The sequence below is a fragment of the Lepidochelys olivacea genome (genome assembly GCF_965140295.1).
Source record: "Lepidochelys olivacea isolate rLepOli2 genome assembly, chromosome: 8".
NCBI lineage: Eukaryota > Metazoa > Chordata > Testudines > Cheloniidae > Lepidochelys > Lepidochelys olivacea.
The window spans coordinates 104,064,223-104,088,873 of NC_140418.1; the positions used below are offsets into that span (position 1 = coordinate 104,064,223).

The 24,651-nt window shown below is 53.2% G+C and overlaps 1 long non-coding RNA gene across 1 annotated transcript; it reads left to right on the forward strand.

Annotated features, from left to right (window-relative positions):
- Window positions 1-8,034: 8,034 nt before the first annotated feature.
- LOC311525467 lies at window positions 8,035-24,322 on the forward strand. The gene is made up of 2 exons (XR_014712783.1): window positions 8,035-8,408; window positions 23,697-24,322. It is a non-coding gene; the product is annotated as an uncharacterized lncRNA (long non-coding RNA).
- Window positions 24,323-24,651: the final 329 nt, after the last annotated feature.

Sequence of the window (24,651 nt, forward strand, 5' to 3'; positions counted from 1 at the left end):
AAGTTGATGCCTGACCCATTCAAACTGGAAACAAGGGGCAAATTTGTAAGGTTGAGGGTAATGAACTCAATTTACCAAGGGATGTGGAGGAACCACCATTACTTGCATCTTCAAACCAAGCTTGGGAGTAAAGCGCTGCTCTAGTTCAAACCAAAGCGATGGGCTTCGTGCAGGAATCCCTGCGTGAAATTCGATAGCCTGGGTAATAAGGAGGTCAGACTCGATGATCAGAATAGGAGTACTTGTGGCACCTTAGAGACTAACCAATTCATTTGAGCATAAGCTTTCGTGAGCTACAGCTCACTTCGTCGGATGCATACTGTGGAAACTGCAGAAGACATTATATACACAGAGACCATGAAACAATACCTCCTCCCACCCCACTCTGCTGCTGGTAATAATAAGGAGGAGGTATTGTTTCATGGTTTCTGTGTATATAATGTCTTCTGCAGTTTCCACAGTATGCATCCGATGAAGTGAGCTGTAGCTTATGAAAGCTCATGCTCAAATAAATTGGTTAGTCTCTAAGGTGCCACAAGTACTTCTTTTCTTTTTGCGAATACAGACGAACACGGCTGTTACTCTGAAAGATGATCAGAATGGTGCCTTTAAATTTATAGGTGAAATCCTAGCCTTACTGAAATCTAGCCCTCCCCCCGTCAATGGGGCCAGGGTTTCACCCTCCAAATCTACACATGCTGCATGCTAACTGAATGCGCCAGGCTCTCTTTGTTCATGGGTGTCATATTCCCAGGTTGCCATCAAACCATGGAAACTCCAAGTGAACCTGGAGTGAAGGGTAACTTCATAATGTTCCCAATTCCCCACTTCAGCAGCTCTTCTGAAGCTTCATTTTTCTGTGTTTATTTGCCCTACTCCCCTTGCAGTCATCGGGATCCTGTGCAGTGGCTCCATGATTTCTCTGACTTGGTTGTTCTCATCATAGAATCATAGAATATCAGGGTTGGAAGGGACATCAGGAGGTCATCTAGTCCAACCCCCTGCTCTAAGTAGGACCAATCCCCAACTAAATCATCCCAGCCAGGGCTTTGTCAAGCCCGACCATAAAAATATCTAAGGAAGGCGATTCCACCACCTCCCTAGGTAGGACATTCCAGTGTTTCACCACCCACCTAGTGAAAAAGTTTTTCCTAATATCCAACCTAAACCTCCCGCACTGCAACTTGAGACCATTACTCCTTGTTCTGTCATCAGCTACCACTGAGAACAGTCTAGATCCATCCTCTTTGGAACCCCCTTCCAGGTAGTTGAAAGCAGCTATCAAATCCCCCCTCATTCTTCTCTTCTGCAGACTAAACAATCCCAGTTCCCTCAGCCTCTCCTCATAAGTCATGTGTTCCAGACCCCTAATCATTTTTGTTGCCCTTTGCTGGACGTTTTCCAATTTTTCCACATCCTTCTTGTAGTGTGGGGCCCAAAACTGGACACAGTACTCCAGATGAGGCCTCACCAATGTCGAATAGAGGGGAACGATCATGTCCCTTGATCTGATGGCAATGCCCCTACTTATTCAACCCAAAATGCCATTGGCCTTCTTGGCAACAAGGGCACACTGTTGACTCATATCCAGCTTCTCGTCCACTGTAACCCCTCGGTCCTTTTCTGCAGAACTGCTGCCGAGCCATTCGGTCCCTAGTCTGTAGCGGTGCATGGGATTCTTCCGTCCTAAGTGCAGGACTCTGCACTTGTCCTTGTTGAACCTCATCAGATTTCTTTTGGCCCAATCCTCTAATTTATCTAGGGCCCTCTGTATCCTATCCCTACCCTCCAGCATATCTACCACTCCTCCAGTTCAGTGTCATCTGCAAACTTGCTGAGGGTGCAATCCACACCATCCTCCAGATCATTTATGAAGATATTGAACAAAACTGGCCCCAGGACCAACCCTTGGGGCACTCCACTTGACACCGGCTGCCAACTAGACATGGAGCCATTGATTATTACCCACTGAGCCCGACAATTTAGCCAACTTTCTATCCACCTTATAGTCCATTCATCCAGCCCATACTTCTTTAACTTGCTGGCAAGAATACTGTGGGAGACCGTGTCAAAAGCTTTGCTAAAGTCAGGGAATAACATGTCCACTGCTTTCCCCTCAGCCACAGAACCAGTTATCTCGTCACAGAAAGCAATTAGATTAGTCAGGCATGACTTGCCCTTGGTGAATCCATGCTGACTGTTCCTGATCACTTTCCTCTCCTCTAAGTGCTTCAGAACTGATTCCTTGAGGACCTGCTCCATGATTTTTCCAAGGACTGAGGTGAGGCTGACTGGCCTGCAGTTCCCCGGATCCTCCGCCTTCTCTTTTTTAAAGATGGGCACTACATTAGCCTTTTTCCAGCCGTCCGCGACCTCCCCCGATCGCCATGAGTTTTCAAAGATAATGGCCAATGGCTCTGCAATCACATCCGCCAACTCCTTCAGCACTCTCAGATGCAGCACATCCGGCCCCATGGACTTGTGCTCGTCCAGCTTTTCTAAATAGTCCCGAACCACTTCTTTCTCCACAGGGGGCTGGTCACCTCCTCCCCATGCTGTGCTGCCCAGTGCAGTAGTCTGGGAGCGGACCTTGTTCGTGAAGACAGAGGCAAAAAAAGCATTGAGTACATTAGCTTTTTCCACATCCTCTGTCACTAGGTTGCCTCCCTCATTCAGTAAGGGGCCCACACTTTCCTTGACTTTCTTCTTGTTGTTAACATACCTGAAGAAACCCTTCTTGTTACTCTTAACATCTCTTGCTAGCTTCAACTCCAGGTGTGATTTGGCCTTCCTGATTTCACTCCTGCATGCCTGAGCAATATTTTTATACTCTCCCCTGGTCATTTGTCCAATCTTCCATTTCTTGTAAGCTTCTTTTTTGTGTTTAAGATCAGCAAGGATTTCACTGTTAAGCCAAGCTGGTCGCCTGCCATATTTACTATTCTTTCAACACATCGGGATGGTTTGTCCCTGTAACCTCAATAAGATTCTTTAAAATACAGCCAGCTCTCCTGGACTCCTTTCCCCCTCATGTTATTCTCCCAGAGGATCCTGCCCATCAGTTCCCAGAGGGAGTCAAAGTCTGCTTTTCTGAAGTCCAGGGTCCATATTCTGCTACTCTCCTTTCTTCCTTGCGTCAGGATCCTGAACTCGACCATCTCATGGTCACTGCCTCCCAGGCTCCCATCCACTTTTGCTTCCCCTACTAATTCTTCCCAGTTTGTGAGCAGCAGGTCAAGAAGAACTCTGCCCCTATTTGGTTCCTCCAGCACTTGCACCAGGAAATTGTCCCCTACACTTTCCAAAAACTTTCTGGATTGTCTGTGCACCACTGTATTGCTCTCCCAGCAGATATCAGGGTGATTGAAGTCTCCCATGAGAACCAGGGCCTGCGATCAAGTAACTTCCGTGAGTTGCCAGAAGAAAGCCTTGTCCACTTCATCCTCCTGGTCTGGTGGTCTATAGCAGACTCCCACCACAACATCACCCTTGTTGCTCACACTTCTGAACTTAATCCAGAAACGCTCAGGTTTTTCTGCAGTTTCATACTTGAGCTCTGAGCAGTCATACTGCTCCCTTACATACAATGCAGCTTCCCCACCTTTCCTGCCCTTCCTGAACAGTTTATATCTATCCATGACAGTACTCCAGTCATGTGAGTTATCCCACCAAGTCTCTGTTATTCCAATCACCTCATAATTCTGTGACTGTGCCAGGACTTCCAGTTCTCCCTGCTTGTTTCCCAGGCTTCTTGCATTTGAGTATAGGCACTTGAGATAACTCGCTGATCGCCCCTCTTTCTCAGTATGAGGCAGGAGCCCTCCCCTCTCGCGCACTCCTGCTCGTGCTTCCTCCCGGTATCCCACGTCCCCACTTACCTCAGGGCTTTGGTCTCCTTCCCCCGGTGAACCTAGTTTAAAGCCCTCCTCACTAGGTTAGCCAGCCTGCTTGCGAAGGTGCTCTTCCCTCTCTTCGTTAGGTGGAGCCCGTCTCTGCCCAGCACTCCTCCTTCTTGGAACACCATCCCACGGTCAAAGAATCCAAAGCCTTCTCTCCGACACCACCTGCGAAGCCATTCGTTGACTTCCACGATTCGATGGTCTCTACCCGGGCCTTTTCCTTCCACGGGGAGGATGGACAAGAACACCACTTGCGCCTCAAACTCCTTTATCCTTCTTCCCAGAGCCACGTAGTCCGCAGTGATCCGCTCAAGGTCATTCTTGGCAGTATCATTGGTGCCCACGTGGAGAAGCAGGAAGGGGTAGCGATCCGAGGGCTTGATGAGTCTCGGCAGTCTCTCCGTCACATCGTGAATCTTAGCCCCTGGCTAGCAGCAGACTTCTCGGTTTTCCCGGTCGGGGCGGCAGATAGATGACTCAGTCCCCCTGAGGAGAGAGTCCCCGACCACCACCACCCGCCTCCTTCTCCTGGGAGTGGTGGTCATGGAACCCCCAACCCTAGGACAGTGCATCCCATGCCTTCCAATCGGCGGAGTCTCCTTCTGCTCCCTTCTCTCAGATGTATCATCTGGTCCCCTCTCCGCATTAGTACCTGTGGAGAGAACATGAAAACGGTTGCTTACCTGTATCTGCGTTGCTGGTACATGGACGCTCCCTTTCTTCTTCTGGAGGTCACATGCTGCCAAATTTCTTCACTGTCCTCCTGTCCCCTCTGCGCAGCCTGCTCTGAATCTTCAGAACGTTGTGTCCGTAGAAGCAAATCCTGACATCTGTCCAGGAAATCTTCAGTTTCTCTTATGCAACGTAGGGTCGATACTTGTTTCTCCAGACCTTGAACCTTCTCTTCCAATATGGAGACCAGCTTGCACTTTGTACAGACAAAGTCGCTTCTGTCCTGTGGAAGAAAGACAAACCTGGCACATCCAGTGCAGGTCACAACAGCTGAACACCTCCCATCCATATTACCTTCCTTCTACGAGCTTCCTCAGGAGTTATAGTAACTATTCAGAGAAGCCGGCAAGTCATTCATTTCTGCCCTCAGCTCTGGCGCAGCCAGGTTAGAAACCCGGTTTTCCATCAGTGCAGGTAATCCACCGCTGCACAAGGCGGGAGCAAGGTTGATGGAAGCATCCGTCCGTTGACCTAGCTGCAGCTACAATGCAGCTTAGGTTGACCTCCTGATGGTGCTCAGGGTGCAAAGGCTTTCACAGCTCTGAGCGACGGAGCTAGGTAGCCGTAGGTTTTAGATGTAGGCCAGGCTTCAGTTTATAAACCTAGGGCTGGCTCCTGCTCCTGCCGGCCTCTCTGGGCATGTTCCATGGGCCTAGAGGAGCCGGATAAGGGCCACTGAGTACTCTCTTCCAGAGGCTTCACTGAGCCACACCTGTGCCACCGGGTTTCCATAGATGGCAGCCTCAGGCCTAGCTAGGGCACTAACGAGGCAGATGCCACAGTTCTGAGGGCACTGCCCAGCATGCATGCCAGCCGTCACCGATTTCCAGGCGGGAGTCTCAGTCCTTTAAAGCAGCCGTGCAGACAGTTAGGCTGGAAATTAGACGAATGTTTCAAACTCTAAGAAGAGGGAGGGTCGAGAAGAGCCTTGCAGTAGGAATGGGGCCGGGAAGGGCAAACAACCAATCCAGTTTGACGATGGAGCTTGATAAGTTTATGAACATGTTTACCCAACAGGGTTGCCTGCAACGGCAGGGGATGGGACTCAGTGCCCCAGGAGGTCCCATCCAGTCTGATGTGTGTATAGATGAGGCCCAGCAGCACGTGATTAATGCAGGTCTTCTCAGCTGTCTCTTGCGTAACAGCATCTTGCAGGCTAAATGCTGCTTGGCTGTTAAAAAGGCCCCAGTGCTCTGGGCGGGGCAAAAAGCTTCAGATGAAAGCTGGCCCTTCCCCATGTCAGGCTTCAGCTTGGAATTCCTAGGTCCAGGGGGAGCCCATCACCCAACCTCCAGGAGTCACCGGGGGTCACAAAGCAAAGATGGGCCCAGATGCCAGCTCAGGTCCAGCTCCATGGTTCAGAAGGGTCTGCATCTGGGGATTAGGTCTGGCCCAGCAGGGAGATAGTGGCCACCCCATGGATGTGGAAAAAGTCATTTTTCAGTTTCCTTCTCTCCTCCCTCTTCTCACCTCTTTTAATGCCCATTTTCAGTGGAAAAAGGGGGAAAAGAAACCCCCAAATGAACCATGTCAAAACCATTTTGTAGCAGTGTCTGAACACACTCAACTTGGCTCCATTCCATGCAGAACAAAAATTACTTTTCAGTGCCTCCCCCTTCCCCCGGCCCGACTTTGCACCCAGGTCTGGTGTGGAACTGAACAGTGAGCCTGAGCAGGGGTGGGGATTTCGCCAAGCGACGCTGGCGAGCCGTGCCGGCCCTGGCCCGGGGCACACGGCAGCCTGACATGAGAACTCCTGTGGGATTGTTTAGCCCAGCCCTGCAGCTCCGCTGCCCCAGTTCTGTCAGAAACAACAGGTGAGATTCCCCAGCCAGGGGAATTCTCTAGCTCCTAGCCCAAGAATCCCAACTCCAGACAGCGCTTCAGACCTCGGCTAAAAAAGACCCAGCCTGCCCAAGGCGAGCCGGCGGGGGAAGAGGTGAGACATTGCTGACACAGCCCACACCATGCTGCTTCACCGTGGCCCTGGAAAACGCTTAGCAACCTCTCCTTCATTGCTAGCAGCAAGCGGACCCCAGTCAACGACTGCTCAGGAATCCCTTCGGCTTCTAGCCGGCAGTGCCTAGCAACTAGCGTGCCTTTGGCTTGGCCAGGGACACTGCAAACCCACTCTGGCAGTCCCGCTGAGCCGAAACCTCTGGGCCACGCTAATCTCTGTTCTTGGAAAACTGCTTTCTAATCACAGCTCTGGAAGAGTTCGGTGTGAAAGGGGGCAATGCACCCTCCCGCCCCAACCCTACACTTCTCAATCCCTGGCTACGGGCCAGGGAGAGTGAAGCAACAATAGGACTCGGCCACCAGAACCAACCCGCAGCCACATGGCAACGTCATGGCTGGGTCTGGGTCCTACGCCACTCTAAACGCTATGGCGTTGGCAGGGCTCAAACCCAGAGCAAACAGTTGGTCCAGGCACTTTGGACACGGCCATGATACAGTAACAAGGAGCTGCCCACTTGTACGCATTAAACACAGCGGTACATTTTTCACCTGCAGCGTCCTGGCTAAATGCCAGCTTGGGGCATGAAATGCCAATTCTCCCAGCTCAGGCCAGGTCTACACTATAAACATATATTGGCATAACTACGTCACTCAGGGGTGTGAAAAAGCCACACCCCCGAGTGACACAGGTATACAGACCTGCCCCACCGTGTAGACAGCATTATGTCAATGAGATGACTTGTCCGGTCGCTGTAGCTATTACCTCTTGCGGCGGTGGATTAACTACGCCCAAAGGAGCATCTTCACTGAAGCACCTGAGCGGCGTTTTCAGTATAGAGCTGTGCTCAGGGTGGCTATGCACTCTCATTGAGCTGCCACGCTCCACCCCAGAGGTGGCTGCATTTTTAAAGAGTAGTGGGGGGGGGGAGGATTTCTGTGCACAGTCTGGAACCCAAGCTTGAGCTCCCCAGAGCCAAGCCCATGAGCACAGCAAAGCCAGACATGGGGTTGGTTCCCCAAAACAAGCAAGGTCTGAGCCGTTCCCCTATTAATATTAATTCCTGGACAGATTTCTAAGGTGTCCAACACTGTCGTGCCTGGCCAGCAATGCAGAACAACGGGGCCACCTGTCCCAGAGCAAGGGAAGGGCTGCTACTTTCACAGCTCCCGGGTCATGCAAGGCTCCCACGCCTCTCCCAGCTACTGCACCCGTACTCGGGAATTCCCGCCGGGGCCCAGCCCAGAGACTACAGCACCTGCCCTTAGTAGAAGGCCCGAACAAAGAGAGTCATTGTGCGTGGCTCAGCTACCTTTCCCGTGGGAGCAAATGCCAGAGGTAAAGGACCCGCCCAGGGCGTGCCCTGCCCCGAGCACCTCCCTCGTCACTGACAGCCCGGGTGTTCCTAAGGAGCACAGCTCTCAGAGACAACCAGGCCGGAGGCCATTCAGGACTCAGTAATCCATGCCACGGATCTCACCCCCCACCAGTGCGGGGAGTGGATCCACTCCCACCGATCAGCCTTTCTCACCAGCCACAGCTGCTCTCACTGGAGCTCCATCCAGGGGAAGCATTCCAGCCCTGGCTCACCAGGGCCCGGGCCATGTTGGAGAGGGCCCAATCCCTGGGTGGACGTAGGGCCTGACGAGGTGCCCAGGAATCCAGGTGGCAGCCAAGTGCAGGAGTCCAGCGAGATCTCTGTTATCATGAACCCCGTACACACCGGGGAAGCTGGGAGAGCCGCACCCGGTACGGCCAGCGAGGGTCACTGCCGTCCCACCCAGACCGCGCCCACCTCCCTCTCGCTGCCAGGCCCGGAGGTAAGCAGAGACTCAGGCCCCGGTGCAGCCCAATGGGCAGAGGACGGGACGCTGGGATGGGGCACCACACCCAGGCGGGCTCCTGCCCACCGCCCAGCCGTGCCATCGCGTGGGGATCTGGCTGAACAGGTCCAGGGAGGAGGGGGAAGTTCCCAGCAGGCAAGGGAGAGGGGGCCCAAATGCCAGCTAGGCCATGGGGGTCCACGCTCCTGCAGTAGCTGTGGGGTCATGGTTAAGCCTCAGCTGCAGCAATGCCAGCGCTGGTGGGAGCCGTGCCTGGCGCTGGACTGACCGGCCCCAGCCCCGTGCGCTCGCAGCGTGCGGGAAGAGGGGAGGAGGGCAGTAACAGCCCAGCAGCTGTGAATGTCCCGGCACTCGCTAGAGCAGGGGATTCTAGCGGGGCAGGAATAGAGCCTCTGGGGTCCGGGAGGGGTGGGGAGAGCCCCCCAGCCCCCCACACACATGCTAACGAGCTTGCAGAGCCTGCTAAGAAATGGCTGAGGGAGGCACTGCCTGGCTAAGAGCGTTGGCTTGCTCGCAGCTCGGCTGTCGGAACAGCTCAGCCTCTCCCAGCCCGGGCGCTGATGCGTTCCTCGGCGCAGGAGCCTCCGCTGAGCTCCAGCTGCGTGTTCTATGCAGGGCAGGAAGTGGGGAGCCAGGCGCGCATGGCATGGGGCTGGGCGCTCCTGGGGGGGCCTGTTCCTGCATGTCGGGGTAACGCTTGATGGAGGCACGGGCCAGGGATGTGGACTGTTCCGAAGGCATTACCCGGCGTTAAACCTCAGGGCGACTGTACGTAAGACCCTGACAGGCAGGTGTTAACAGCTCCAGAGAGCGAGCCAGACAGGTGCTGAGGCCTGGGGCTTTTCTACACGTCAAACGCTGCTGCAGCAGGACTGCACAGCTCCCGCTGCCCTGCTGGAGTGCCGCATCAGACCGGACGAGCGGCTAGCCTGGGTCAGACCAATGGGCCAGCTAACCCGGTCTCCCCTCTTCCGACAGTGGCCAGGGTCAGGTGCCCCAGAGGGAATGAACAGAACAGGGCACTCATCCAGGGATCCAGCCCCTGTCGTCCAGTCCCAGCATCTGGCAGTCAGAGACTAGGGGCACCCAGAGCATGGGGTTGCGCCCCTCAGCATCTTGGGCAATAGCCTCAGGGAAGGGGGTGGCGTGGGGGCGGGGCCCTGGGGGAAGGGGCAGCGTGGAGGCAGGGCCTCAGGGGAAGGTGTGGCATGGGGGGCGGGGCCTCGGGGAAGGGGGGTTGGTGTGGGGGCGGGGCCTCAGTGAAGGGGGTGGCGTGGGGGCAGGGCCCTGGGGGAAGGGGCGGCGTGGAGGCAGGGCCTCAGGGGAAGGTGTGGCATGGGGGCGGGGCCTCGGGGAAGGGGGGTGGCGTGGGGGCAGGGCCTCAGGGGAAGGTGTGGCATGGGGGGCGGGGCCTCGGGGAAGGGGGGTGGCGTGGGGGCGGGGCCTCGGGGAAAGGGGTGGGACCTCGGGGGAAGGGGCAGCGTGGAGGCAGGGCCTCAGGGGAAGGTGTGGCATGGGGGCGGGGCCTCAGGGAAGGGGGTGGTGTGGGGGCGGGGCCTTGGGGAAAGGGGTGGGACCTCGGGGGAAGGGGCAGCACAGCGGGCAGGGCCATGATTCAGGCGCCGGTGGTCCCCCTCCCGCACTTTTAGGGAGCTTCCGCCGCTCTTGCGCCCACCCCTGCTCTGGCTGTTTCGGGGCCGGCCCAGCTGAGTTGCTCCGCACTCCGCACCCAGGCCGAGACCCCGACAAACCCACGACTCCGCCCCACTTGGCCCAAACACAGTCCGGTGCTGCAGGGTGAAGCACCTGGGTTTTACACACACCTGCAATGGGCTGCTACACCGCGCGGCTGGGAACTGCTTTCCAGTGAACGCCACTGGCTCATGGTCATGAAGGCGAGGAGCCGATAACACGGGGCTGAGCCAGGCGCAGGCCCGACAAGTGCTAGACTTCCTCCTACAGTCTGCCACCAGCCCATGCGATTCCAGTCCCGGACGTGTCACACAGCCCTGCCGATGCCCCTCAACCCCGCCTGCAGCTCTCCTGAGATCCCAGTCCTGAGCTCCCCTCAGCTCTGCCAGTGCCCGTCGTCCCTGCCTCCCCCAATCCCACCTCCCAGCACCCCCTGCTATTCCTATCTCCAGCCCCCAAAGGGTTCTGCCAGGCTCCTGTCGGCCTGACCCCCACGCAGGACTGTCCTGCCGCCCCACCTCAATCCTGACCCGCACGCCCATGGCTTTCCTGGCCTCTCTAACTTGTCCTAGTCTCAGCCCGCCTTGTCCTGTACTCTGGGGCAGGGCCCAGCCTTTCTGTTCTGCGCAATGGGGCCCTGGTCAGGGCACTAAAAACGACTCCCCAGCTGCGTGGCTAAAGTTCGTCTCACGGCACCGTCAGCCTCTCCAGCCGAGACCGACAGCCTAACTTCCAGGACGGCTACCGTAAAAACAACGATGGCACGAACAGGCCCTTGCTTGACCTGGCGCCGATGGATTGATTTCAGTGGCTTGCGCGAAGCCCTCGGCTTGAAGGCGTCATTCCGATAGCTGACAGTTTGCTGGGCCGGCTTTCCAAAGGCATGTGGGCACCTAGGGAGATTCTCCAAAGCGCCCCCTGAGGCCTTTGGCTCCCTGCCGCTGAACGGTTTCAGCCCTCCCTTGCAGCCATCAAGTGCTGTAGGTCAGCTCTTTTAGCTTTAGCTGTTCCAGTGAAACCTAGACATCTGGACCAGGCGGGCGATTAAATACGGGGCCAGACTGTAGAAGCTACTCAGCGCAACACCGTGGGCCCAGTGGGAATGTAGCGAAGCCATTTAAAACAGCCTGACATGCCAGTGCCGCTTGGGAACCGCTGCCGCTGGGTCCTGCCACCCAGACACCCGGGTGATGGGTACGGTTGTGATACTACATAGAGAGACAGTTCATGTGGCCTATAGCAAAGCAGGCTCAGCTCACCGTGTCCAGCCCCCTTTACTGTCTGCAACAGCAAAGAAGGGCCATCGCTAGCTCCTATTTCTATTGCCATAGAACCCCCCGATGCCCCCCAAGATCAGAGCGCCATGGTGTTGGGTGCTGCAGACACAGAGACAAGGCCCGCTGCAAAGAGCAGGGGCCCGGAGCCTCAAAGGGGTTTCGGGGGTCTAAAGACCATTGAGGCCCTGGACCTTACAATCTCAACAGACAAGGGGTAGGAAGGGACACAGAGGCAGAAAGTGTCTCGCTCAAGGTCACCCGGCAGGCCAAGAAGCCAGGACTCTGGTGCGCGACCACAGGGCCGCCCAAGCGACCGAGTGCTTGTTTCTTAGCTCCTCTGCTTTACACCCTGCATAAGCCCGAATGGCTCCTTCTTCCTCCAGCACTTCAGCCTGCAATGCCGGCAACCGTTTTCCTGGTGTGGCACTCATCCAGGAGGTGCCGTTGCAGCCTCTCCGAGGTCCAGCAACCTGGCACGGGTGAGCCAGACCTGGCCGCCAAGGGGTGCTTTCCATTGTGGCTTAGATTTATAGCAGATCTTCCCCCCAAGCGTCCCAGCTCCCTGATCGGTGTCTGTCTCTTCACGCGTCCCCATGCAGAGGGGGGTAGTTTTGTTTATTAGGCGCTGGGGTGGGGGTTAATAAGCAAAAGCATCTGTAGGTGGGAGGGAGGCTGGTGTAGGGAGGGAGGGAGGGACACGACTCCTGGCACTTCAAGCGTTGTGCTGGGCGCTCTCCGGGCGGACAGATGGAGGGTGTTTCCCTCCCTTGGGCTGGTGACCTCATTCCTTCCAAAGTGGCAGGAAAAACCAACATCCAAAAGCCATCACCCACCCCTGGGTCACATCAGAAAGGAGAGGGATGAGCCTGTGACAGCAGCGGGAACCCGACGCCCAGGCCGAAGCGACAAGGGCCAGACAAGCCCAGCTTTCTCCCCACACCGAGGGGGAGCTGTGATTTCCGGGGGCAGGAAAGCGGGTCTAGCTAAGCGACGCACCCAAACACGAGGAAACTCAGTCTAACTTCATCCCCGCCCGGCACGGAAATGCAGCCACCTCTGGGGCAGGCTGTGGCTGGTACTGAACAGCGATCCTGCACATCAGTTTTGGCCATGCAGCGAAGAACACCACAGCCAAAGAAAGCTCCGCAGGGACGTTTGAGAAGGGAATGGAATCGGTGTGTGACCCCGATGTCAGCGCTGACCCCATCCCCCCTGGGCAAGATAGCTGTGGGATCGCTGATGGCACGTGGTCAGGTCCTCCATCCTACAACGCCTGCAGAAGATGATGCCTCTGGCTCCACAACACCAGGATCCTCTGTATCTCCGACTGAACCCCCGCCCCCCGGCCACTTCCTGGAGCACCCTGGCATTTCCTGGGAGGTCTCCCAGCTGACCCTGCTTCACTGGGGAGCTCGGTCTACAGCCCAGAATTGGAGCCCAGGTTGCAGGGTTGCAGCCCTGCAGGAATGCCCTGCATTCTGTTTGGCGTCTTTCCCCGTGCCCATCACCATGGTATCTGAGCTCCCACTGGCAGAGAACCCTAATGGCTAGGCTCCAGGCTGTCCTAACATCACTAGGGGCTGGGGATACCCCTAAGGCTGTCGTGCCCAAACTTTTCCCGGCACCCACCCCCACCCCCATTACCGGCAATGGAAGCTGTCCGCGTCCCCCTCCCCCCACCCATTACTGCACAGTTGGGTCAGCAGAGGAGCTGCGGCTGGGGCCGGAGCTGGGTGGGGTGGGGACAGAGCGGACTGGGTGGTGCTAGCCTGAACCCCACTACGAGCCCCCCTAGGGGTTGCCCCCACAGTTTGGGGTAACCTCCACCTGAGGGTATCTTGGTACTGCAATCAAAGGCGTGTTGCACCCTGACCAACCTGGGCCACCCCGCACTCCCTGCCCTCCTGGTCCCTCTTGCTGTCACTTGGAATGAACCACGACTTCCCCCGCCCCTGCTGAGATCTTCGAGAGATCTGCCGTTGGCCCTGCTGAGCAGGTTGGAGCTGACCCATCCCGCCCCGGGCTGGCTGGTGGGCAGCAACCGGTTTGTTAGCCTCTCCCGCAGCAGGACAAACAGAAGCTTGTCGCTCTCTTTGCGCTAGACATTAGTTCATTGCCCGGCCGCTCTCCCTCGGCTTGGGCTGCTCAATGCTCTCTTTGTCTGCAGGGCTCATCGCAGGATGCGTGCCCATTAATCACAGCACCCCCCCGTCCCCCGTAAGGCCCGCCTGTGGCATGCATTGTTTTATCTGTAATGTATTTCCACAAAAGGAGCGGTTCTTCTCGGGCAGATGATGAATGAAGGAGAATCCTACGGTGCACCGGAACAAATGTGAAAACCGTCTATTGCCCCGGTGTCATAGCAAGGAAAAAGTGATCTAACCCGCGCCCTTTAGGCAGGGACTAGTCTGATTGCTCAGGGAAGGGTGTGGAGATCCAAGCTCAGATTTGCAAAGGGACATACTCAAAGAGTTTGGGAGGCAGCGCGGCCTAGTCTTAGAGCACCGGCCTGGCATTCAGGCAACATGGGTTCAGTGCCCAGCTTTGCTGCTGCTGGAGGACCTCGGGCAAGCCACTTCAGCACTCCGTGCCTCAGTTTCCCCATCTGTAAAACGAGGTATCATAATACTGACCTTCCTTTGTACAGTGCTTTGAGATCTACTACAGCAGCTAGGAATTATTATACAGTGCAGGACCCAGGCAGATTGCTTCGGAGGAACCAAAGAAATGCTACTCAGGGCTCAAAGCGCTTGCTGTGGAGATCTCAGCCCCTACAGGCACCAAGTTGGTGCAGTACAGCTCGCAGGGCAAGGCCATTGTCAATGCAGGGCTACACTGGAGGGGCCCCAGATTTGCCCCAGTGGCTTAAATGAAACTATCTGTGTGAGTAAAGTTACACATATGACTAAGTGCTGGCAGGGCTGGAGCCTTCAGTTTTGTTTATAAACATTTTTACAGGACCTAACATGACAGGAAATGTTTTCATGGGGCTTCCGCCTACTCCCACCTGGGAAAACATCTTTTTAAATGTCGGCATCCCAGTGTAGCATTGGAAGCCCCACACCATCAGCCTGTAGAGGAGAACCAAGAAGTGAAACTGACCCATCTAAGTTCACTTAGGGGAGCCGTGTGACACACAAAAAGCAAACAAATTGCATAAATCAATGGGGGAAAATACGTTAGATTTGTACAAGGCTGTCAGTTATAATCATTTAAGGCATTATAAGAGGTTATAGCACCTGCAGAAGTAGATCTCGGCTTGGAAGGGTTTGATTTGAATTGGTACATGTAGATTTCACTGTACACACACAGAGTGAAGAAGAAATATTTCCATCAATAATAATCAGAATGTACCGACTGGTACCGACTGGTGGCGCAAGAAAAATGCTGTTTGAGAATTTATCCAAGTTTGGTGGAAGGATATTTACTTTGTATATGATGTTGATAATTTGGGTTTTAATGGTTATAAAGCTTTAACTCTGTGGATCTCACCAGTGACTATTTATTCTGTTGCCCCGATAATGTCCAACCCCTCTATAATCTCCTGCCACCATGAAAATTTAAATCGATAAAAATCTAAGAAAAATGCCTAAAACCCATAATTTTCCACAACTCTGAAAATGTAAATAAATAAAAAAAACCAAAAAAGCTTCAGAATAAACCAATATTATCTGTTGAAAGTACATAAAACAAAATAAAAATCAAAGTCTGCCACGCCTAATTCGATGCCTGTACACACACACACACACACAGTTTTATACAGCTGGATTGAGAAGCAGCTTCGCCTAATGGTTAGGGCATTCCACTGAGTGTTAGGAAACCATTAGATTCCTGGCTCTGACACTACCCTACTCTGGGACCTTAAGAGAGTCACTTCTCTCTACGCCTCCTCCTAGCCTTCGTCTATGTAGACTACAAACTCTTTGGGGGCAGGGATTGTCTCCTGCTGGGTACACATACAGCACGCCACACAAGGGGGCCTGGATCTCAGTAGGTGCCTACGACAGTAACAATAATAACATGGACCTAAAATAGTTTGTGTTTTATTCTTTCACATTGGGACAACGATGCGAAAGGGCAGAGCTGTGCAAAATCATGGATTTTTCCAGTGGCCGGCAGTTCTGAAATTTTTTTTTAAAAAACTACTGCATTTTGGATTGACGCCCAAAACTAAATTTTCTCAACTTTTTGGCAAATTGAAACACAAAACATAGTCTCTGGTCAACATGAATGAAGCGGTTTGTTTCAATTTCAAGCATTTATTTACTTATTTATTGCATTTCAGAAAAAAACGCAGTGGAAGGAAATGTCTAAATGCAAAGTCTTTTCCACCTGAAAAATCAACTTTTTCAGATTTTTTTTTTTTAAACGCAAACAGTTTCGGCAAAACCGACACAAGTTGGCAGCACACTTCGGGCTCACTGAACCTGCGTTTTTCACCATGGGGGGGAAAAAAGTTTCAGCCCAAAATGTTTGCCCAGCTCAACACGGGAACATTTTCAGTGCACTTTGAAAGTGAAGGACACATAAGCACCAAGTGGGAAAGAGGACCAGACCATGGCGTATTCAGCAGCCTGCCTGCATCACTAACCAAGGATTCCTTTCCCTTTTAATGACAAAGAAAAGGTACAGGCTAAGCCTTGAGGAGAGGAGGAGATGAGGAGTCCAGAGCGGGAAGATTCTAGCCACAGTCCAACGGAGACGGTGAAGAGAGGAAATTCGCTAGGAGCTGTACTAGCAGGAAACATGGTCTGCTGGGCCCAGAGAACGCAGGGCTGATCCTTTCGGGGTTAGGATTGTGTGCCATTCAGGCGACGTTATACCTGCCAAGGCCTGACTCATTCCAGGTAACAGAGTTCAGCCGGATCCTTTTTAACTTCAACTCTTCTTCCAGGATTAGAGCTCACATTAAATTTGCTGATTTCATTGCAGCAAATGAGATTTTAGTAGGTTAATGAGCTGCGGAGGTGGAAGACTAACTAAAATGACAGGGTGGTGGTGAACTAACATTGACATCACGAGCCCAGTGTTGAGCTGGACCTACCGTAGCAGCAAAAATGGGAGCGCAGGTGAGAAAGAGAATCATAAAATGGGGCAGAAGAGTAAGGAGCAGGGACAGCTACATCTGATGTCACAATTCCACCTGGCTGCATCTCCCATCATGCATCAGGCTGCCCTTCCCGTAGTGCAGCATGGGGAATATAGTCTGAGCAGATAGCCTGGCGTATAGGGGAGAATGAGCGCCCAAACTACAACTCCCATGATGCACTGCGGCACCACTGCCACATTGACCTCTTTTGGTTTTGGGCCAAAATATTTCAGTGTTTGAATTTATGCTGCATATAAAAAATAATAAAAAAAAAATTTCTGCCCCAACTCACCCATTTTTCCATCTAGCTCTAACCCCCGACTCATCTCACACAGGACACCAGTGAGTGAAGGGGACAGACCCATTGCCTCTCCCAGCATTGGTCAGTCCCACCGGAGTCTGGCTCACTATCTGAATGGATAGTCCTATGAGGGACAGAACTGATGCCTGCCCACCCTGCTCCCAGCCTGGGTTGGGAAGGCCTGGCAGAATGGAAAATAACCCGGCATTTGGGATTATTAGGTCTGAATCTTCATACCAAATCCTGGGATTGGATTGTTTATATGTATATAAAAATGTAATGAGTTAGAATTACAGGAATTAGGTCAGTCCCTAATTGGCTAATAATTTTCAGGGCTTCAGCAGCTGGTTGTTTAGTTATGAAAACATGTCAGACAAGAATCGGGGGTAGGAAACTTCCAAGCGGCTGCGTTGACTGGATGGAAAGAAAGACACCACTCGGCTCAGATGTCTTCTCGGAGAAAGGGCAAAGCCCAGTGGTTTTTTCCATCCCAAGCAATGTGACAAGGCTTCCTTCAAATCCTGTGGTTTCGTCACTGAGTCACAGGAGCAGGAAACGTTGGTGGGACCGAGGGATCTGCTCACTTACCACGCTGCGGGGGGCGAGAAAGGCAGAAGGCAAATCTCACACTGCTGCTAGGTGCAGGCGCTGAGAGTTGGTGCCGGGGCAGCGGGGGTAAGGAATGGGTCTGGCGTCTTGGTGAAAAGAAACGACGATAAGGCTTCTGTAGTAACTTCCATCCGAGGATCTCCACCCACTGAACTGTGCTGCAGAGACAGTCGGACCAGGGGCCTCTGCCGGCTGCATCTGGACGGAGATGCCTCAGGCTACGTCTTCAATGAGCTCATGGCTCTCAGGCACAAACACACTGCAGACATGAGGGCTTCAAAGCCTGGTCCTGGGTATCCAGCTTCCTAGAACGTGAGAGGGGCAAGAAAACAGGAAAATGAGCCTTTCACTGTGGCAGAGCCAGGCCTGAAGCCAGAGCCGGTCACAAGGGAACAGGCCCGTGGGGGGGTGACCCAGCCAAAAGAACCTGCTTACGCCTGGCCTGGCTAGAGCCCGAGCCGGAAGCAATAGTGTACCTCAGCCTCCCAGCACCTGCCACCCAATCATCTCATAGCACTGGACAAGTCAGGAAAGGATTAAGCTGCCCCCCACTCCTGGGAGGGCGAGAAGTATTATTACCCCCCTATTTTACTGATGGGAGATGGAGACACAGAGGACCTGAACCTACCGCCATTGAAATCAGCGGCTACACTTCCATTGATCGAAACAGGAGAGATTAGGCGGCTCCCCCCCTCCCACCGCAGCTGATGAATCTCGGCAGGAGGAGCAGAGCTCAGGACTCAGGCTTACACGTCAGCCTGAACCTGGGAAAGCTTGTGCTCTAGAGAAACGGTCTGGAGGTTGTGCCAGCAGAGAGAGATGCGGCAAGCACCTAGCTGGCCATCTCCTAGTCAGAGAGACGGAGGGGACAGAGACCAGAGAAGGGCAGAGGGCTGGAGGGATTGCTGGAGAAGGGAGGACTGAAATATCGGAGTACACACTGTGGCTAAGCACAGGGGGGTGGCTGCCAGACACCCCATCTTAGGGTGATCAGATGTCCTGATTTTATAGGGACAGTCCCGACTTTTGGGTCTTTTTCTTATATAGGCTCCTATTACCCCCCATTCCCTGCCCCGATTTTTCACATTTGCTGTCTGGTCACCCTATCCCATCTCCGCAAATACAGGAAGGGGCTATGCATCAAACCAGGAAAGGGATCGTTCAGCATGATACCAAACCAGGCCCAGGGAAGGGTGGAAAACCTAAAGTCTCATACATGGATCTAGCTGAATGCTTAGGCCCAAATGCTGGCTGTTCTCCTACTGAAGTGAATAGGGTTGCACAGGGTGTGAATCTGGATTTGAATTAGGAGTGCAACTGTGCCATGTAAACTCCCCCAGTCAATATCATTTGCATTGTCACTTACAGCTCCTCTCAGAGAATCGTGGGAGAGAATGGTGCAGAAGGTGCGTTGAATCCAATGGGACCTATCTCCCGGGCAATGCATGACTGTCCTACAGAATGCTCTCCAGTATTGTGCTCAGTTGTGGTTCACATGACTCCAGGGATGGGCTTTTCTGGGGGGAGGCTGTCCCACAGGCTACCAGATCGCAGTATTACAGGGCTTTTCCTTTTGAGAAACTCTTCGGTGGTTCAGGCTACTTACAGAGCCATTCTCAGTGTTTTCATCCATACTTTCCCCCCTCCCCAATTAACATTGGCTTTCTAGACAAAATGGGAGGGGGGGAATTAATTTGGGTCCATTTTCCAAAACTCAGCTTTTTTCAGTAAACATTTTTGGGTTTTGGTAAAGCGTTTCAGCTTTTGATTGTCAAAGAAAACCACAAATATTTTTACTGAAAAGTTTCTCTGTCATCTTCCATTTCATATTTTAAATTTCAAATAAGAATGGGTGGAGAGTTTTGAATAAACATGTTTCCCCCTAAACTTCCCACAAAACATAACTGGGTTTTTCAACCAGCTGTAGTTATTTGCCCAAACTTTAACCTCAGCGGACAAACAAAGGTGATGGAATATGCTTGGTCGTGTCCAGAAGCCAAGCAGCCTCACGCTTAGGGCTTGCTTCGATGCATGTACGTCACTCAGGTTAGTTCTGATAGGATCATGGATTAAAACTATCTCCCAAAGTTACCCTGACACCAGTAATGCCTTGCAGTGCAGAAGGATGTAGGATAGCTCCAGTTAGCCGTGACAGCCACTATCTTGGTTGACCCCAGAGATTGACCTCCAGAGCTAAGAGCGTGAGCCTCTAGCGCGTGAGCTAAAGTGACAGCTCTCTGTAACAGACTCGGATCCTGCACGGGACTGGTACAGCAAGAGACACGTTAACGCACGCGGAGGTGGAGAGTTAAGTACAGACTGCGACAACAGCTCCATTGTTGCAATGATAGGAAGAGCAGAAATAGACATTTGCAAAAGGAAGTGACATAGTTGGCGGCTTTAATTGACATTGGAAATTCCAGGTCCCTCTAGTGGCTACAGCCCCCACCTGGCCAGCCTGTCTCCCTAGGATAGGGTGACCAGATAGCAAGTGTGAAAAATCAGGACCCCTTTTTTTTGTGTGTGGGTGGAGGGCGGGCACGCTATAGTTGTGTATACAAGACAAAGCCCCTAATATCGGAATAATACACAGGAACCCAAAAACAGAGAGAGCAAAACCAGGCTGCTCCTCAAAACAGAGAGGCACAATTCAGTCCACCTTACTCCAGGCTGGCTGGCTGCTGGGCCCAGATGGCAGGCTTTCCTACAGAGCCCCACTGTCCTGCAAGCAGGACCAGGAAGAAAACCTGAAATTTAAAGTGACAGCCTATCATTTCAATACAGTTTTCAATACACACATGTAGGGGTGAGTCCCATTGCAGCAGGGAGAGCAAAACAAACGATCAAAGGGTTAGAAAACCCGACCTGTGAGGAAAGGTTTAAAAACCTGGGCATGTTTAGTCTTGGGAAAAGCAGACTGCGGAGGGACCCGATAATGGTTTTTCAAATACATTAAGGGCTGTTACAAAGGGGACGGTGATCCATTGTTCTCCATGTCCACTGAAGGCAGGCCAAGAAGCAATGGGCTCAATCTGCAGCAAGGGAGATTGAGGTTAGATATTAAGGAAACTTTCTAACTGCGAGGGTAGTTACACTCTGGAACAGGCTTCCCAGGGAGGTTGTGGAATCCTTGTCATTGGAGGTTTTAGGAACAGGTTGGACAAACCCCTCTCAGTGATGGTCGAGGTTTCCTTGGTCCTGCCTCAGCGCAGGGGGCTGGACGCGATGACCTGTTGAGGTTCCTTCCAGCCCGACATGTCTATGATTCTATACCACAAGCCAGAGAATCTCACCCAATAGTTTCGGCATCAAGCCATAACTTCTATTTGAGCGACAGCATACACGGTTTCTGCTAGATTAAAGAGCCCTCTCTTGTCAGAAATCTCCTTCCATTGTAGGCGGTGGTAAACCACCTTCAAGTCACCTCTTGGATAAACTCAGCAGATTCAGTTTCTGGAATCTCTAATAAGGCAGGTTTTCCAGACCTTGAATCATTCTTGTAGCTATTTTCTGAGCCCTTTTCAATTTTTCAACATCCCTTCTGAAGGGTGAACACCAGAACCGGACACAGTATTCCTGTAATGGTCCCACCAATGCTGTATACAGAGGTAACCATCCCCCAACCCCCAGCTCCTACTCTGTATTCCCCTGCTTAGGCCTGGATGGCCATATTCCCTGGCTCCGCGCATGGAGCTTCCGTTGGAGTCAATGGAAAGTTCTGTGCAAACATGGGAAGAAGAATGCAGCTGCTGGCACTGTTCGCTGGAAGACGTGGCCAGCCGTCAAGCTTTATAAACGCACAAAGCATCCGGCCTGTGCTCTCCAGACGCGGCCGCTGGTTCCTGTGCACATTATGATGTGAACCAAAATAATCCGGCGGGATGGCTCCCGGGACAAGGATGCAGGAAAGAGTATTAATGGCCACTCGATGCACCCCACCCAAAGGTGTGTTACAGCCCCTCGCAGACTGACTGCTGGGCCCGGAGCCAGCGCAGTCCCAGGGCAGGGCAGCCGGGGAGAGGTCAGTATCTCCCCTCAATAACAGCACCCGCTCCTGGGCAGGGCTGGTCTGTCCGTGCCTGCTGGGAGCTGCCAGGCCCAAGGTGCTGAAGCTGAAGATCGGCATGACACAGGGGCGTTGCAACCCTGTCCCTCCCCCCCGCCCCGACCCCCCCACTGCACAGGCAGCGGAGGCATCTCTGCGCTGGCTCTTCAATGCCAGACACCCCTCCACCCCCTCTCGTTTGGGGCTGATCCTCTCTGGGGGTCACATCGGCTGCGGGGCCAGACCCCAGCGCAGCACAAAGTGAGCCCACCAGACAGAGCACCGCACCCTGGCCGCTAAACACAACCGAACGGGTCAGGACGAGGCCTAACCAGAGGGACCCCGGGTGTGGCTGGGCAGCTCTACCGAACCGTGACGACATGAAGACTCAAGGAGCAGCCGTCGTACTGCAGTGGCCAGTCAGGGATCCGGCACAAACACAGGAAGAATGAACCGGTTTGGGGATTTCCCTTCCCTTATGGGACTGGCCCTTTCTTGTAGGCTTGGCAGCAGGAATGAGACCTGGACAGGTAAACCACGGAGGAAGCAAAGATCCTGGGCGGGGTTCCCTGGGCCTTGCCAGCGGAAAGTGAGCACACCTCACTGCTCTTCTGATTGACTAGCATTTCACACCCGCCTGGAACCAGCACTGCGCCGGGTGTAGGGCAATGGAGAACCCAGCTTATTCCTTTCCCACAAACATCCACAGTAACGGAGCTGGCTCCAAAGCAACACCCCGCGGCAGGACAGGGCAGAGCCAGGCGCAATCCTTGCCCCTTGGGCCCCATCTCTACCTTGCCATCGAGGGCGAGCAGCTCTTTGAGGTTTGGCGAGGGCTTTCTTCCCCAGTCCCTGTTTTCAGGTGCAAGGGGAATGTATTTCTTATTGCTTTACAAATTGAACTGGTCTCTGGCGCTCAGAAGACAGCAGTGTCTAGAGCCATGATAGAGAAGTGCCATGCAAGCTCCCTGCAGCTCTGCCAAAAGAAACACTAACATTGTACGGGAATAAAGTGCCTTTCATCCCAAAAGATCCTGACTACACTACTCTCGCCAGGGAGCCGCAACTTCGTGGCTAACCCACTCCAGTCCTCACTTACAGCCCCCTCCACTAGCCCCTTGTCCGCCACGCCCCCTACAGGCTGAGACTGGTGTGACGGAGACTGGTGGCTAGAGACACAACCTCATTGGGATTTTTCAGGTGCTGTATAAGCCTGACTTCAGTACGGATCTCTGCTGGAGATTTACACACAGGGCTACCAAAGCTGTCTTCTGACACGCTGCCCTTTGCTGAACCTGGTTGTAACAGGGGCTGCGCCCTGTGGTATCCTGCCTCAGTTTCTCCTTCTGCTCCTGGCCCCTCTAAGAGGGCACACAGTCCAGATACTCAGAACCTTCTCCTTTTGGGGGCCAATTTATTAAGCCCTGCACAGAATCTTAGAACAGAGTCTAAAACAGAACTCAAACCTTCAGAGTCTTCACCCCAGTTTCAAGCTGGGCCCAGCCCCTCTTCCTTGAAGATCTGTCCTTTCTTTCAAGTGCCTTTCAAAATTCAAACACAAACAGGCTCTTCTGCCCACTCCCCAGATGCGCCCAGTTCCTCCTGCCTGTGGAGATGTCTCCTCCGTGTCTCCAAAGTCCTCTCCTCCTACCAGAGAAGTCTCACAGTTCCCCTCTGCAGAGCTGTTCTGGATCCCATCAACTTCCCTCAGCTGGACACTCCGCCCTGGGTTGGGAAGGGTCCTCAGGCAGCCCTCCTTCCCTGCTGGTGACTCCCTCCACCTCAGGGCTCTGAAGGAACCTTCGTACTTTCTGCAGGCATTTGCCAAGACCCCCTCTCTCTCTAGGCCTTGTATCTACCTTATGCCTGATTCAGCCACCTGACCCGCCTATCACCTGACATCCCTCAACACTGCCCATCCTCTGCAAGCTAAACTTGTCACAGGTGGAGTGGAACCCATCTCCCACACTGCAACACTAGTCAACTAAACACTGGGTAACTAAAGTCAGTTTAGAAACTGATTTAGCTGAGTCAGCACAACTCTCCCGAGTGTAGACGTTCTTTAATCAGTTTAATAGTATCATCAATCTGTTTGTAATGGGTTTAAGGTAAACCAACTTAAAGACACATTTCAAACCGATTTCAAAGTGTCCACACCAGCGGGGGGGCTGCCTGACCTGCATCGAGGCTAGACCTCAGTTTACAAGGCAAGGAGTTGGGATGTGATTTATTTTATTTTTATTTTTTCCAGTAGGAAATCTCATCAAAGTCTGGTTTGTCCTGGTTACCGGAGAGGAGATGACGACTGTACATAGCCGGCAGCTGTTTGGGTACAAAGCCCAGCTGGGCGGAGCGGTGCATTTCGTGAAATTTGCCGGAAAGACAAAAATAGCTCTTAAAAGAAGTGCAGCTTTAGAAGAAAGTTTGGGAAGCTATGGAATTGGGGGGTGGGGGGGAAAACACAGCCACTTTTGGAAGAACATTGAGCCTGAAATAACAAGTCCCGGCTATTTTACACCTGACCTCAGTGACGCAGCTTGGGTTCGCGTTTGACAAAAATACAAGCATTCCTAGTGAGCAGATCAAGGTGGCGCAGGCAAATCCCGCCCCCGGAGAAGCAGGCCATGTCGGGACATGAGCTCACTGGGTTCATTCAGGCACTTGCAGCTGCCAGCCAAACCAAACAACCTGAGCTGGGTCACAGCCCCACGGTAAGAACACACGGCACAGAAAGCGTATGCCATGGGCTCCTTCTCGGGCAAGCCGAACACATAATTCCGAAGGGAGAGAGAGCGCAGGCGGACGGCAAAGCTGGGAACAAAAGGGCCTTTCACTGCAGCAAGTTAGACAAATAAACCTGGCCGTATTTTTGTCAAACAGCTTCCAAACTGCAGGTTGCTTTGATCCCGGCCACAAGATTTTTCTTTTCTTCCTTCCCCATTTCCCTCTTTCCATTTCTTCCCCTCTTTTCCCTCCCCCCTTGGCATATTTAAAAAATATCTGTTTGGAAGGAATTTCTTGGCCCTCCTCTCCCAGCAGAAGATCAGAGCACCAGAACAGATGTTAGCGCCGGGGATTCTGGGGTCTCGTGGAACTCCACCCCCTCGTGACTTACCCCAGGGTGAGAAAGAAGAGAAGCAGGGCCCAGGTTCTATCTTCTGTCTCAATTTTTCTGTGCAGTGTTGCAGTGCGCTGTTAAAACCACT